This window comes from Ambystoma mexicanum, chromosome 2p (genome assembly GCF_040938575.1).
Source record: "Ambystoma mexicanum isolate Mex_15411 chromosome 2p, UKY_AmexF1_1, whole genome shotgun sequence".
Classification (NCBI taxonomy): domain Eukaryota; kingdom Metazoa; phylum Chordata; class Amphibia; order Caudata; family Ambystomatidae; genus Ambystoma; species Ambystoma mexicanum.
In genome coordinates, this window is record NC_090923.1 from 1,072,466,761 (window position 1) to 1,072,480,288 (window position 13,528).

The following is a 13,528-nucleotide window of genomic DNA, read 5'->3' on the forward strand; positions in this document are numbered from 1 at the left end:
GACGAGGCAAGTCTGGCGGACCCCGCCGTCGTCGCCAAGGAGGTCAAGGCGGCAAAGCCTCGTCGAAACAGGATTGAACCGGCCGTGGGGTCGGGCCCCCACCGAAGCACCCCGGTGGGAGGCCGGCTGGCGAGCTTCGTCAGCGTGTGGGAGTCCATCTCCACCGACCGTTGGGTGCTGGACGCCTTAGCCCGGGGCCACGCGCTAGAGTTTCAAAGAAGGTGCCCGCGTGTCCCCCCCGTGGCCAGGAAAGAGCTTCACGTCCCTCAGCTTCTCCTGGAGGTAAAGGCGATGCTCAGGAAGGGCGTCATCGAACTCGTCCCAAAGAGGCTTCGGGGCTTCGGAGTTTACTCTAGATACTTCCTCGTGAAGAAGAAGACGGGAGGATGGCGCCCCATCCTAGAGCTGCGACGTCTGAACAAGTTCATCAAGGCGCAGAAGTTCCGGATGGTCACCCTCCAGCACGTCCTGGGGCAGCTGGAGGAAGGAGACTTCCTGTCGTCGTTGGATTTGGAGGATGCCTACTTCCATATTCCCATCCTAAAGGGGCACTGAAAATTCCTCAGGTTTGTGGTCCAAGGGCGTCACTACCAGTTCAAAGCCCTCCCCTTCGGACTACGGTCGGCACCCAGGGTATTCACCAAGTGCCTTGCACCGGTAGCGGCGCAGCTGCGCCGCGAGGGGATCCACGTCTACCCCTACCTGGACGACTGGCTCATCCGAGCCAAGACGAGGGAGCTCGCCGTGGAGCACACGGCAAGGACCGTCCAACTTCTCACGGACCTGGGATTCTCCGTGAACTACGCCAAGTCCCACCTGGTACCCGCGCAAAACGCACTGTTTCTGGGAGCGAAGCTCGACACAGTGTCCCTTCTGGCCTCCCCGTCGGAGGAAAGGACCAGGTCCATTCTGGGCAACGTACAGCGGATGTTGGTTTCCGACGCGGCCAAGGTGAGGTCCATCAAGTCCCTCCTCGGAATGATGTCTTCTTGCATCTACCTCATTCCCATGTGCAGGCTCCGGATGCGCCCGTTGCAGGAGTTCCTGGACGCGCGCTGGATCCAAACGACGGGCGGCTTCGAGGAGAGGATCACACTCGACAAGTTTCCGCCGAGCGGTCCGGTGGTGGGGCAACCGCACGCATCTGATGGCGGGCATGGACTTCCAGACCCCAGACCACCAGGAGACAGTGACCACGGATGCCTCCCTGGAAGGGTGGGGAGCGCACACCGAAAATCTGCACGCGAGAGGCCTTTGGCTTCCGACGGAGAAGTCCCTCCATATCAACGTCCTGGAGCTCAGTGCAGTGTTCTGGGCCCTCAGGTCCTTCCTTCCGTCCCTCAAGGGCAAGGTGGTTAGGATCTTCACCGACAACACCACCACCATGTTTTACATCAGGAAACAGGGCGGAACCAGGTCTCCAGCGCTGTCCAAGGAGGCGCAGGACCTGTGGCATTGGGCCGTCGCCCAAAGGATGTTTCTCGTGCCGTTTCATCTGGCAGGGATAAAAAACACCATCGCCGACTCACTCAGCAGGGAGCTGCGCTCGTGCCACGAGTGGGAACTACGGCAGGATCTAGTGGATCGCCTCTTCCGACGGTGGGGCACACCCCAGATCGACCTGTTCGCGACGGCGACGAACTCCAAGTGCCGGAGGTTCGCCAGCAGGTTTCCCCAGGCGAGGAGCATGGGCGATGCCTTCTCGTTCCCCTGGGAGGGCCTGTCGTCAACCAGCTCAAGAGGTCGCGGTGCAGGATGATCCTCGTCGCACCTGCGTGGCCGAGGCAGATATGGTTCCCGGACCTTCTGGACTTGTTAGCGTCCCCGCCAATCAAGCTGCCGGTGGACGCGGATCTACTCTCCAGGGAAGGAGGTGCCATCCTCCACCATGACCCGAAATCGCTGAACTTGCAGGCCTGGCTCCTGCGGCGCTAGAGTTTGGAGGATACGACATACCGGCCGACTGCAGAGAGGTTCTTGCAAAGGCCAGGGCGTCCTCGACTCTTAAATGCTACGGACACAAATGGAAGAGGTTCTCTGTCTGGTGCCACGCACAGAAGATTAACCCTCTACGGATTACGGCTCCCCAAGTACTGCCGTACCTGCTGACGCTGGCCAAAGCTGGACTGGCACACGCGTCCATCAAGATTCATCTTGCTGCGATCTCCCGATACACCAGAACCACGGGCCGGACGTCCTTGTGGTCTCATCGTCTGGTGAAAGAGTTCATGAAGGGACTGTTCAGATCGTTCCCGCCGGTGAAGGCGCCGGCCCCGGCGTGGGAGCTCAACGTGGTGCTGACCAAGCTCATGGGACCTCCGTTCGAGCCTCTGCACTCGGCCCCGTTGAAGTTTCTGTCGTGGAAAACAGCGTTTCTTGTGGCCATCACCTCCGCACGACGGGTGGGAGAGATCCAGGCCCTTTCCTGCAAGGCCCCGTACTTGACTTTTCACGACACGAGGGTAGTGCTCAGGACGCACCCCTCCTTCATGCCCAAGGTACCGTCGGACTTCCATCTCAACGAACCCTTGGTGTTGCCTGTGTTCTTCCCGTCGCCTTCGTCGCCGGCTGAGAGGACTTTGCGCTCGCTGGATGTGGCTAGAGCGCTGAAGTTCTACGTGGACCGCACGAAGTGTTTTCGGAAGACGTCGCAACTCTTTGTGAATTTTGGACCTGTCAATCAGGGGAAGGCTCTCTCGAAGGCTTCCATTTCCAGATGGCTCTCCGGCTGTATCATGTACTGTCATCGGTTGGCAAACCGACCGCTGCCTGTCCGTCCGAGAGCCCATTCCACCAGAGCGATCGCAGCTACCACGGCGTTCCTTTCTGGTGTGCCCCTGCTGGACATATGCAGGGCTGCTACGTGGAGGTCGACGCACACCTTCATGAAATTCTACTGCGTCGATCGGGATTCCAGGGAGGAGTCCAGGGTCGGCCAAGCAGTGCTGCGCAACCTGTTCGCCTGAGGTGAGCCTGGTGAGGAGGTAAGATGCTTAATGTTGAGTTTGATGTAATGCTTAATGTTGAGCCTTTGCCACCTCCCGTGGTTGTGCATGTGTGTACTGCTATGTATTCTTTATTCATGAGCATGTGAATCCATGCCAGACCCCATGCTGGAGAAGGAACAAGTTACTTACCTGTAACTGTTGTTCTCCAGCATGGGTCTGGCATGGATTCACATGCGAACCCTCCCGCCTACCCCTCTGCAGCTCTTCACTTGGTCATACTGCCACTTCACGTGCTTCCAAATCTGAAGATGGCTGCCAGAGGCGGTGCTTAGGTAGAGGGCAGTCATTGGCTGTGGTCAGTATGACGCAGAGACCAGTGATTGGTTATTACTACGAAAGACAGATCAGAAACGAAACTGATACTGGTTTTTTTTTCTTTACCAAGGATTCCCAGCCTGACGACGGGGAATATTCATGAGCATGCGAATCCATGCCAGACCCATGCTGGAGAACAACAGTTACAGGTAAGTAACTTGTTCCTTCTGCCAGAGCCAAGCAGTAGTGAGATACGTCTGGGACCCACACGAGAAGCATAAGCTATCTTCTTTGTGCCAGTACTTGGCAGGAGGGTGAACCAAATCTGCCCAAGTCTAGAGATGAGGAACCTGGCCCTGGTACTCACGATCTGAAAAGGCCAGAGAAAGCGACCCTCTCCCTCGTGGCTGTACTTGGCAAGCCAGAAGACCAAGTGGGCTATACTGGAGAAGCCTGGGTCAAGAACCATACTTGTACATGAACTATTGGGAAAGCAGGAAAACAGTCAAACAACGGTCATCAGGGAAAGGTAGTCATTCCCCCTGAGTATTGCTGGGCGTAAAGTGACTGTGAAATGAAGATACCGGGACAAGGGAGTCATTCTCCTAGTACTACTACATCTACAGGAAAAAGAGCAATCTAACCAAGAGGCCAGGGGAAGGGAGTCATTCCCAGTAGTTTTGTGTGAGAAACAGTGAAGCCGGAGACCAGTAGTCATTCTCCTGGCAGTTGAATCTGCAAAAAGTATCAAACCACAGAATACTGTGATCCAGGGGAATGGAGTCATTCTCCTTGGTGTGAGAAAACTGAGAACCTTTCTTATGCAGAGTGTTAAAAGATTGACAATCCTTTCTTTGTGAAGTATTAGGCACCGGGGGGAGGGAGTCATTTCCCCTCTTTAAGAACTTGCAACCAGAACTGTGCTACACAGTCCAGGAGAAGGGAGTCATTCTCCTGGATCAAGAATATTGACGCAACCTCCTGGTTTAGTTATAAGTGTAAGCAACAGAGTTAGAGTGTTGGCACAGGACGGTGGGCTCTTTAGTTTACAAAGACATTCTGACAAAACCATTAGCATTTTAGTTAAGACACGGAAACACCTCATAAAAGTAGGGAAAGTTAGGTTTTCCCTTTTATTTTCTTTATGAATGAAAGCTATAACAGCCACTATGCCACCTGTGTGTTAGTCTCATCCTTCTGCATCCTTACACTTCCCTGACAGAAACCAACACATTTGCAAACATTTAAAGAAGTCTCTCCTACTCTCTAAGGCAGTGGTCTTCAAACTTTTTGTCCGGGGCCCCCCTGAGCAGAATTTGGGCCGGTCGGGACCTCTCAGAAATGCCAAATGGCCAGTATATATTGCACGCCGTCACCTGCTCCCATCACAGTCGCTGGGCTCCTTCATCCCACTCCTACCCAGTCCCTGGTCTCGCCCCACCCCATCACACACACTGGGCTCTCCCCACTCTGCCCCCACCACTATCCCATGGTTCCCGCCCATTGTGCTCCCACCATAGTCCCTGGGTTCCCCCCATCCTGTTCCACAGTCTGAGGACCAGTGGCGGCTGGTGATTTTTTTAAGTGGAGGGACATAACTATTTCCCCCAAAAATGCCATAGCGACCGAGCATAGTGAGGGAGCCCGAACCAATAAGGGGGTTCCCCACCTGTGCATTCTTTTTAAATAATGGGTTAAAATGTTGCATTGTACAGCATACTTTTAACAGAAGAATGGGTAAATAGCCAAACAGTTTGCAATTGGTGCTGGGGGGCCCAGGGGGCAGGCATGACATTTTTTACTGGACATGTATGATGGAGGTCCAGTAAAAAGATACCATCCTTGGCCCCACTGGGCCTAACACAATCAACATGATCATGTGTGTATGCAAGGCGCTGCACATTCATACAGCAATCACTCTATCATTCACACGAGCATCCATCACCATACACTCACTCATAACATAAGCATACACACATCCATACACATGTTTAAATAAAAACAATGAACATAAACATACCTTGTGCATTGGCCTGTGTCTGGGTGCTGAAATGCCCTGCTCAGTGAGCATGCGCAGCTGGGGAACTAAACTGTCAAAGGGAAACAGTGTTTCCCTTTGACAGTTCAGCCAGCCCAGGAGCACTCCATCAGCTGGAAAAAGCAGCTGAGGGAGTGTTCACTGTTTCATTGGGCTGGCTCCTTAGCGCCTCCATAATGGGTGAGGGGCCACTGGGTGGGCGCCCCCTCGTCATTATGGATGAGCCGCCAGGCCATAATGCAATGCCTGTACCAAAAATGTAAAATGCTAATGTGGGCCAGTCAAAATGGGCCACCATTTTGGCCTATGTGGACCAGTTTGATGAGTTACTTAACTATGCAGTTAGTAATTTTGACCATTGTTGCTGAATATATTACAATTTACTTAAATTTTAACACAAAGCACCCCCTTGGATACTATTGAAACAGTGGGCCTCATTACAAGCCTGGCGGTAGCTGTGCCGGTAAAACCGGCATGGCTGCCGCCGGAGTTGCATCCGGGTCCGGCATCCGCGAATGGGCAATTACCGGGTAATGCCGAGTTAGGCAGGCCTGATAATTGCCCTTTTGCGGGTGCCGTTACCGGTAGATCCCCATTTCAGCCCCATAAGGCTCAATGGGGAGTTTGGATGCACCGGCACCGTTAATAACGGTGCTGTTGCATCCGACGAGCTGTGCCGGACGGCCTGCCAAGTCAGACATGTGAGCCACCCGTGCCCATTTCTTCCAATCCAAAAAACAAAAAAAGATTTTTTTTTTATATTTCAGGCTGAGCTCCCAGGGCCCCCCAGGGATGCACCCGTGGACCCCTGGGGGGTTGCGCCCCACAGTTTGAATACCGCTGCTCTAAGGGGAGTATAAGGCCCTGCCCTCCTTGTTCTCTGCCTGTGCTTTTCTGCCTACATGCAGAGACTAACAAAGAAGCTGGGACCAGGCTGTTGCCAGTTCCAGTTGTATGCTCAAGGAAGCTAAGGAGTTCAAAGGAGGAGACGCTTGTAAACTTCAAACCCCATGGTTCCCCCGCCCCACCTTCCTTTTACCCATGGTATTGCTGTTGCAGGCTTGGGGGTTTTTCTTATCCCCTAATCCCTAATAAAGTGTGCACCTTTTCTAGCTGTACAAAGGGAAAAACATTGAAGTTCACCGTTTGAGGTCACGCCACTCAGAGTCTCACTGTTGTGGATGTCTGGCAGACTTTAATATGTGAACATTTATTCTCTACATGTCATACTGTTGCTGATGCCAGGTAGGTTGCAAATTGCAATAACAGGAATGCTACCACAGCACACATACTCTCCTGATCATGGGAGGTTGCAAATCTGGCTTTAAATCATTTAATTCCTGAACTCATGGCAAACCAGAACACACAAATAAAGTGTGTAGCGGTTGCACACTTGGGGTTCCTGTTTGGACATCTACTTGTTTACAGATCAAATGGGCTCGGAATGCACTACAGTAGCTTCTAGCTGCAGAAAGAGTGCAGCACACACCTTACAAATTGACTTATCTTGCAGATGCTGTCACATACAGGTAAATGGTTATTCCACTGGTAATGTTCAAGCAGATTCTACACTGAGTGTAATGAACTGTTAACAGACAGTGTTCCCTGGTTTTTTCTGCTTGCAATGCATTCATGTATTGAGTGCTGCCTACTGGTTGTGAAGCACTAACAGTCTATTGCCAGGCTTAATGATTTACAAGTAGGCTGGAGCCTTGCGGGAGTTATGGTCCTGGTGCCATACCTTTTTTCACCTAAAAGAAAGAAACTTCATTCAGCACATCACAATTGTTTCTCCTTACAGCCAGCAAGCACCTTGTCTCAGGTGAAACATTTTCCTCTCGTTATTGCTCTACACTCTGTGAGGAACCCGAGGACGTCCTGAGTTCTTTTTCCCCAGGTTCCCCCTCTCAGGGGACCAGGGAAAGGTCCTTGCTTTTGGATCCTGACCCTGGGGGTGGGTATGCGAGGGAGGATCACCTGGGTGGAGGGAACTTTGGGAGTGGGGAAAGGACGTCCTTAGGTGAGACATGGTATCCCCCATTTCAGAAGGAACCTTCTATCCCTCAGGCCGTTTTAGGCTGTCAGCCCTTTCCCCTTTCTTCCCTCGAAAATGTCCCCCAAAAACACCACTTCAACAATGGGACGAGGAAGAGACCAACTAGGAGGACACATCCTCATTTGGGTGCGATACACATATCAGTCAAGTACCAAGACGAGGAAGAATCAACAGAGTTATGCAGACTTCCTTTAATTCAGATATCCCTAAACACCACACTGGTACTGATACGAATAAGAGGGCTATGGAGTTGTACCGATGGAACAGCCAAGCATGTTCAGCTAATGAGTTTCATTAAGGTCAGGTAATCTTTGTATATGGAAGAAAGTGAGGTTTTATGGATGTATATATTTAGTTTATTATGAATGATATTATTAATGTTTTATATAACCTTGTGATCTAATGTGTTATGTAAATTTTGTTATTTGTTACTAATATTTTTGTGTGTCCTCATTTAATGTATTATAAATGTAAATTATATGCTAAGAATGAAATTGAAACGCTGATTAAATTGAGCTAATTCAATAATAAAAATGTCAGGTAATTGAACTGAATGACGCACACCTGTTGTCACTTTACAATTCCATTAAGTATAAAAAGCCTTGCTGCACAGTAAGAAGCGACCAACAGAAGCAGACTGCTAAAACGAGCTGGAGAGAAGCTGGCTGGTGAAGAGGAGCAGGATACTCGAGAGTCAGGAGCCATATCGAGCACGAGATGGGGACGCCGTGGCAGAGGCTGGCTGCGAGAGGATCTGGAAGTCCTCCTTGCAGGTGCACACAGCAGGAGCTGTGAGGCACTGAAGCACTCCAGTTGCCGCAAGAGACAGGATAGCGAGCATGCTCTCTATTGCCTCTGTGAAGGGAGAGCAGAGTCACGTGAAGCTGAAAAGCAGTGCGAGGAGCAGAGCGAAGCCAAATGGGAGTTGCCGTGTGCAAATGGTTAAAAGAATTTTGAATGCTGAAACAAGTGCTTTAGAAAATAGAACGAACTGAAAGTTAGCACTTTTAAAGGCTTAAACAGATACTTTTGAATACCGAACGAATTTGAAAGACATTTTAAGCGCTTTTGAATGCCGCACAGGCAAGTAATGAGTGCTTGTGAATAGAATGGCTTGAGACAAAAGTGTTGGCAAAGCCAAGAGAATATCAAGAAGGATATGAGAGTAGGAACCAAGTATTGGGCAAAGCTAAGAGGGTTCAAAGAACTGCAGGTTAAGGGAAAACCTGTATTGGCAAGTGCCTGATGAATACAGAAGATGTAACAAATCGCACAGTGTCCAACCAAGCCACAGTAAAGTGTTGGAAAAGTGTAATAGTGATGAAAAAGACGAGCTTTACTGACAAAGGAAAGCATTGGACGATTATTGATGAAAAGAGGATAACAAGAGGTATCAGTTGCATGACCTGTAATCAGTGGACCTTGTGGTATGACAACTGTGACTAGAGCGAGGGCCCCCCTATTTGGAAAAGGCCCATGAAAGTATCCATAAAGTCGTTTGTTTTGCGACAGCCGCTTATGTGATTTTGAAGTCAAGAAACAGACTTATCTTTGTGAACCAGTGAAAAGTACTGATGACAAGAGAACTGGGAAGTGTCCCAAGGAAAGGTACTGTTTTGAAAAGCTGGAAAATGTCAACTCTTGTTGAAGGGAACCACGATATTTTGTGAACTGTTTTGTATTTGGGGAAGGGGAAGCTGATTACAAACCAAGAGCTGGAAGAAGCTCATAACTTTATTTTGAACACTATTCTTTTGATGCTGACATCCCTACACATTGTATACAGTTAGTTGTGAGGGCACATATAGGATTTGGACACAGACTGGTATTTGATTTGGCCATTCTGACACAGACTATACTTAGTTTCCTTTTGGTAGGGAAATCCCACCTCTGCATAGGGCAAGTTAGGCCTTACTCCATCGTGCAATTTAAGTTAAATAAAACTTTTGAGTCCAAATTTGAATCGGTTGTCGGTCTACTTCATGATGCCTTCACAATTCCTAATGGGAAAAGTATTTTAGACTTAATTGTTTCGGTCGTACATATAGCCTACATGCCAATGCAAATGGTACTGTAAGCTAAGCTTCATGGCCTCCACCTAGTCAGTCCCTGGGATGGCGTCATAGGTGCTTCAACTTGTTGGGGTTCCTGCTAATTATGCTAAGAGCTGGGTAAAGCTCTTCATAGCAGTTTCATTTTTATTTTATTGAGCATTTGTAAGGCGCTTTATACAACCGAGTTGTGTTAAAGCGCCACTGGGCTAAATGGAAAGGGAACAGCAAAAAAACAGTGGCAACAAAAAACATTATAAATATATACAGTCATGGTCCTACTAGGCTTTGTGGCATTTGGCCGTGCAAGTGCAGTGCATTGAAGCGAAGTGCAGGGGAGGGAATTGAAGGGGGAGTGGACAAGTGCTGGAGGAGGGCCTGGGAGGGAAGTGCTCAGGAGAGCCAGGAGGAAAGCCTCAGTCTAAGTGCTAGTACAGGTGACTCTCAAAGGTGGTATGTGGAGCCATCAGGGAGGGGCCCGCAGGGCAGTGCAGTGGGGGGGAGAGGTGCTGTTATAGACTGGGGATCACAGGCCTGAGATCCTGTGAGGTTCATGAGGATCAGGCCACAGGTCACAGCGGCAGTGGGGTGATTAGCAAGGAAGACAAAGAAGTAAAGAGGCGCACTGTTTTGAGCAGTTTCCATAACTTGAGGCGGTCCAGCTCAAGTCTAAGAGGGGCAGGTAGGCTGTTCCAAAGGGAGGCACCAGCCGAGGAGAGAGGTCTACCCCCGCTCTCTTCTTGGAGAAACGTTTGTCGGTCATCGGAGAGTTGGAATCAAAGGACCGTTGGGCTCTAGCCGGGGAGTGTTTAGGGAGGGAAAGTTGGAGATAGCGTGGCCCCAGAAGGCCTTGTGGATGATGCAAAGGGTCTTGCATTGATTCTTGCAGCCACCGGGAGCCAGTGGAGAGATTTTAGGGCTGGAGAGATATGGTTCCTGGTCTTGAGGCCAAGGAAAGGTCTTGCAGCCCTATTCTGGATTAGCTGGAGGGGGCCAAAAGGAGGAGAGAGGGAGATTGAGAAAGAGGATGTTGAGCTTCTGGGGGAAGGTGAGAAAAGGAAGAATGTCTCTGAGGAGGTGAGACTTTTTGGTAGGTCCATGATGTGAGGGGTGAAGGAGAGAGCGGGGTCAAAGATGACCATGAGTTTTTTGGCCTCACAAGATGGTGGTGATAGCGGGCCCAAAGAGGGTGGCCAGAAGGTAGGTGGAAAAGAGGGCACAGGTGTTTCCTGATGAGGAGGATCTCTGTCTTACTGGCATTGAGACGGATCGTTTGCTGCACACCACGCCTGAATGGTGGACAGACAGGGATGAGAGAGAAGGTAGAAGGAAGTTTGAAGGAAAGTTGTGTGTCATAGGCATACCACTGGCAATGAGGAGAGAAGGAGGAGATCAGGTGAGCAAGAGGGGGAGAGATAGATATTGAAGAGCAATGGCGATAGGATGGAGCCCTGGGGTAACCACAGGTGTAGAGAGGGTGTTGGTGGTGGAGAATGGGCCCAATTGCAGCTGGCAAGGGCAGTTAGTGAGGAAAAAGGTCAGTCATTCCAGTACCCGGTCAGTGATGCTGAGGGTGTCACAGAGTCGTTTTATAAGGTTGGAATGGTTGACCATGTCAAAGGCGGAGGAGAGATCGAGGAGAATGAGAACAGCAGGAGAATTGGTGGTGAGATTTGCCAGCATGGTTTCACAGGTGTTCAGGACGAGAAGTTTCTGTGCCGCTGGATGCACTGAATCCAGATTGATGGGCATGAAGGCAGCCAACAAGATCAGTGTGGAGGGACAGTTGGGGGGGGAGAACCAACTTTTCCAAGAGATTACCTAGGAAGGGGGTAGTAGAGATAAGGCGATAGTTAGCCGAGCCGGTAGGGTCAGCAGATGGCTTTTTTAAGAGAGGGTGCACAAGGGAGGGATAGAGGGAAAAAGTCTATGGGGAAGGAGTGGTTACAGAAGTCAGCAAGAACCGGGCCGAGAGAGGCGATGTCCTTAATGGTTCCGGAGGAGCAGGGGGGAGCACCTGTTTGGAGGAGGCCTTCATAGAGCGGACCACTTTAGAGACCTCATTGGGTGCTATGGGTAGGAGGGAGGAGAGTGAGTGGGGGGAGCAGAGGGGCACCTAAGGAGGCAGTGGAGCAGATGTGGGAGAGGAGATGGGGGTGCAGGACAGTGAGGACCGGATGTCCAGAGTTTTGGATGTGAAGTGGGAAGCCAAGACAGTGCAGAGAACCTGGGAAGGAAGTAGAGATGGAGACTGCAAGTGGGTTGGCAAGTTCCTTGCCTATTTCGAAAAATGTGGCTGTGTTGTTGGTGGCTCCAGAGATGCAGCTTTGATGTGGGCCCACATCTTGGAGCGGATAGAGAAGCGATATTGCCTTTGCAGCCAGTTTGTCAGAGAATGAGCCCTAGGTCTGCCACTTCCGTTCAGCAACTCTACACTTGCATTTCAGAGATGCTAGACCAGCTGTTGCTCTTGGTGGCAGTTTTTAGACAGATCCTCATGGCAGTGGCAAGGATGTCAAGGGTGTTAGAGATGGTTAGTGTGTGGCTGGCAGAGTTGGTTTCCTGGAAGGAAGAATAGTGAGAAAGAGGGAATCACAGAGGACCCGAACTGAGAGGTGGATGATTCAAGAGAGTCCAGGTATTTTAGTATTTTGGTATTTATAACGTGCACCAAACAGAATAAACCGTATAGCGGCACAGATGACAACAACAGTTGATGGAGAACACAGCGAAGTCCATCTAGGACCAGTTGTGTGTGAGACTACTCTACTCTGAACAAAAAGGTCTTTAATGCTCGGCAAAACTGAAGCAGTGAGCTCAAGGTCCCTATTTCTAATGGTAGAGAATTCCACAACTTTGGGCCAAAAACAGAAAATCTCCTATCACCCTGTGATTTGTATACTGAATGGGGGACAGCCAAGAGATGACCATCACTGGAGCACAATTGTCTCGCAGGTTGATAGGGCTGGATTAGCTCTCTCAAATACAGAGGGGCGATACCATTTACACATTTGAAGATGAAGGAAAGCAAGTGGATGTTTAAGTCACCAAGGAGGAGGAGTTTGGAAAAAGAGGTTGAAAGGGGTGAGGCAAGGTCTGCCCATTCAGAGAGGAAGAGGGAGATAGGGCCAGGTGGTCTGTAGATAGTGGCGAGAGAGAGTAGGGGAGACCTACAGACGAGGCATTCAAAAGAGGAGCAGGATTGAGTATGATGGAAGCAGGGACCCACTCATGGAAGATCAGGGCCACTCCACCTCTAATCCTTTTGGGTCTGGGTTTGGAGAGGATTTTGTAGCCCTCCGGAAGGAGAGTGTCAAGAGCAGTGACAGAGCTGGCATTGAACCATGTCTTGGTAAGAGCGAAGACGTCAAAGTCTTCAGAGGACGCTAAGTCAAGGGCTTTAAGAAGGAGACCGGTGTAAGAGGAGTGTGTGACAGCAGAGCGAGCATTCAGAGTAGCTAAGTGAAGCTGGTTACCACCTTTTTGAAGGTTTTCCGGGGGGGTGTACAGAGGTGTGGTATTCCCCATCTGTGGCGGTGGAGAAGTGAGGGGAAAGGAAGAAGGGGAGGCAGGAGAAGGGAGTACTTTTGAGAGAAGGCAGGCACTGTTTGAGAAGAAGAGCAGGTTGAGAACTGTGGGCCATGATAGTGCCATTGTAATAGACATTAATGCATCTAGAGGATGAGAAGTATGCAGGGAGTACTTGCCACCATTAATGGGCGAGGAGGAGAAAGAGTGGAGACCAGATGTGGGGGGTCCATAGATCAGGAGAGGGGACAGTGAAGAGGATGTCCGTGGAAGTGGCATTGACGTGTCAGCGATCGGTATGCCTGGGTTAGAGTACAGGAGAGCTTTTTCAGCATTTTTCTTCGAGAGAGAGAGAGAGAAAAAAATATATATATATATATGAATGAGCAGGTGAACTGCACAGTGCACACAAACTAACTCGCCAAGTGGCCTAGCAGCCAGGCAGGCACAGAGGAGGGGGTATGCAAGGAAAGACAGTCAGTTCACAGATTGAAAAGCACTTCTAGATTCGAATTTCCCCAAAAGGCACAAATACAGCACAAAATGGAGAATGCCTTGATTTTAAAAAGCATACCTAGATTTGAAGTTGCAA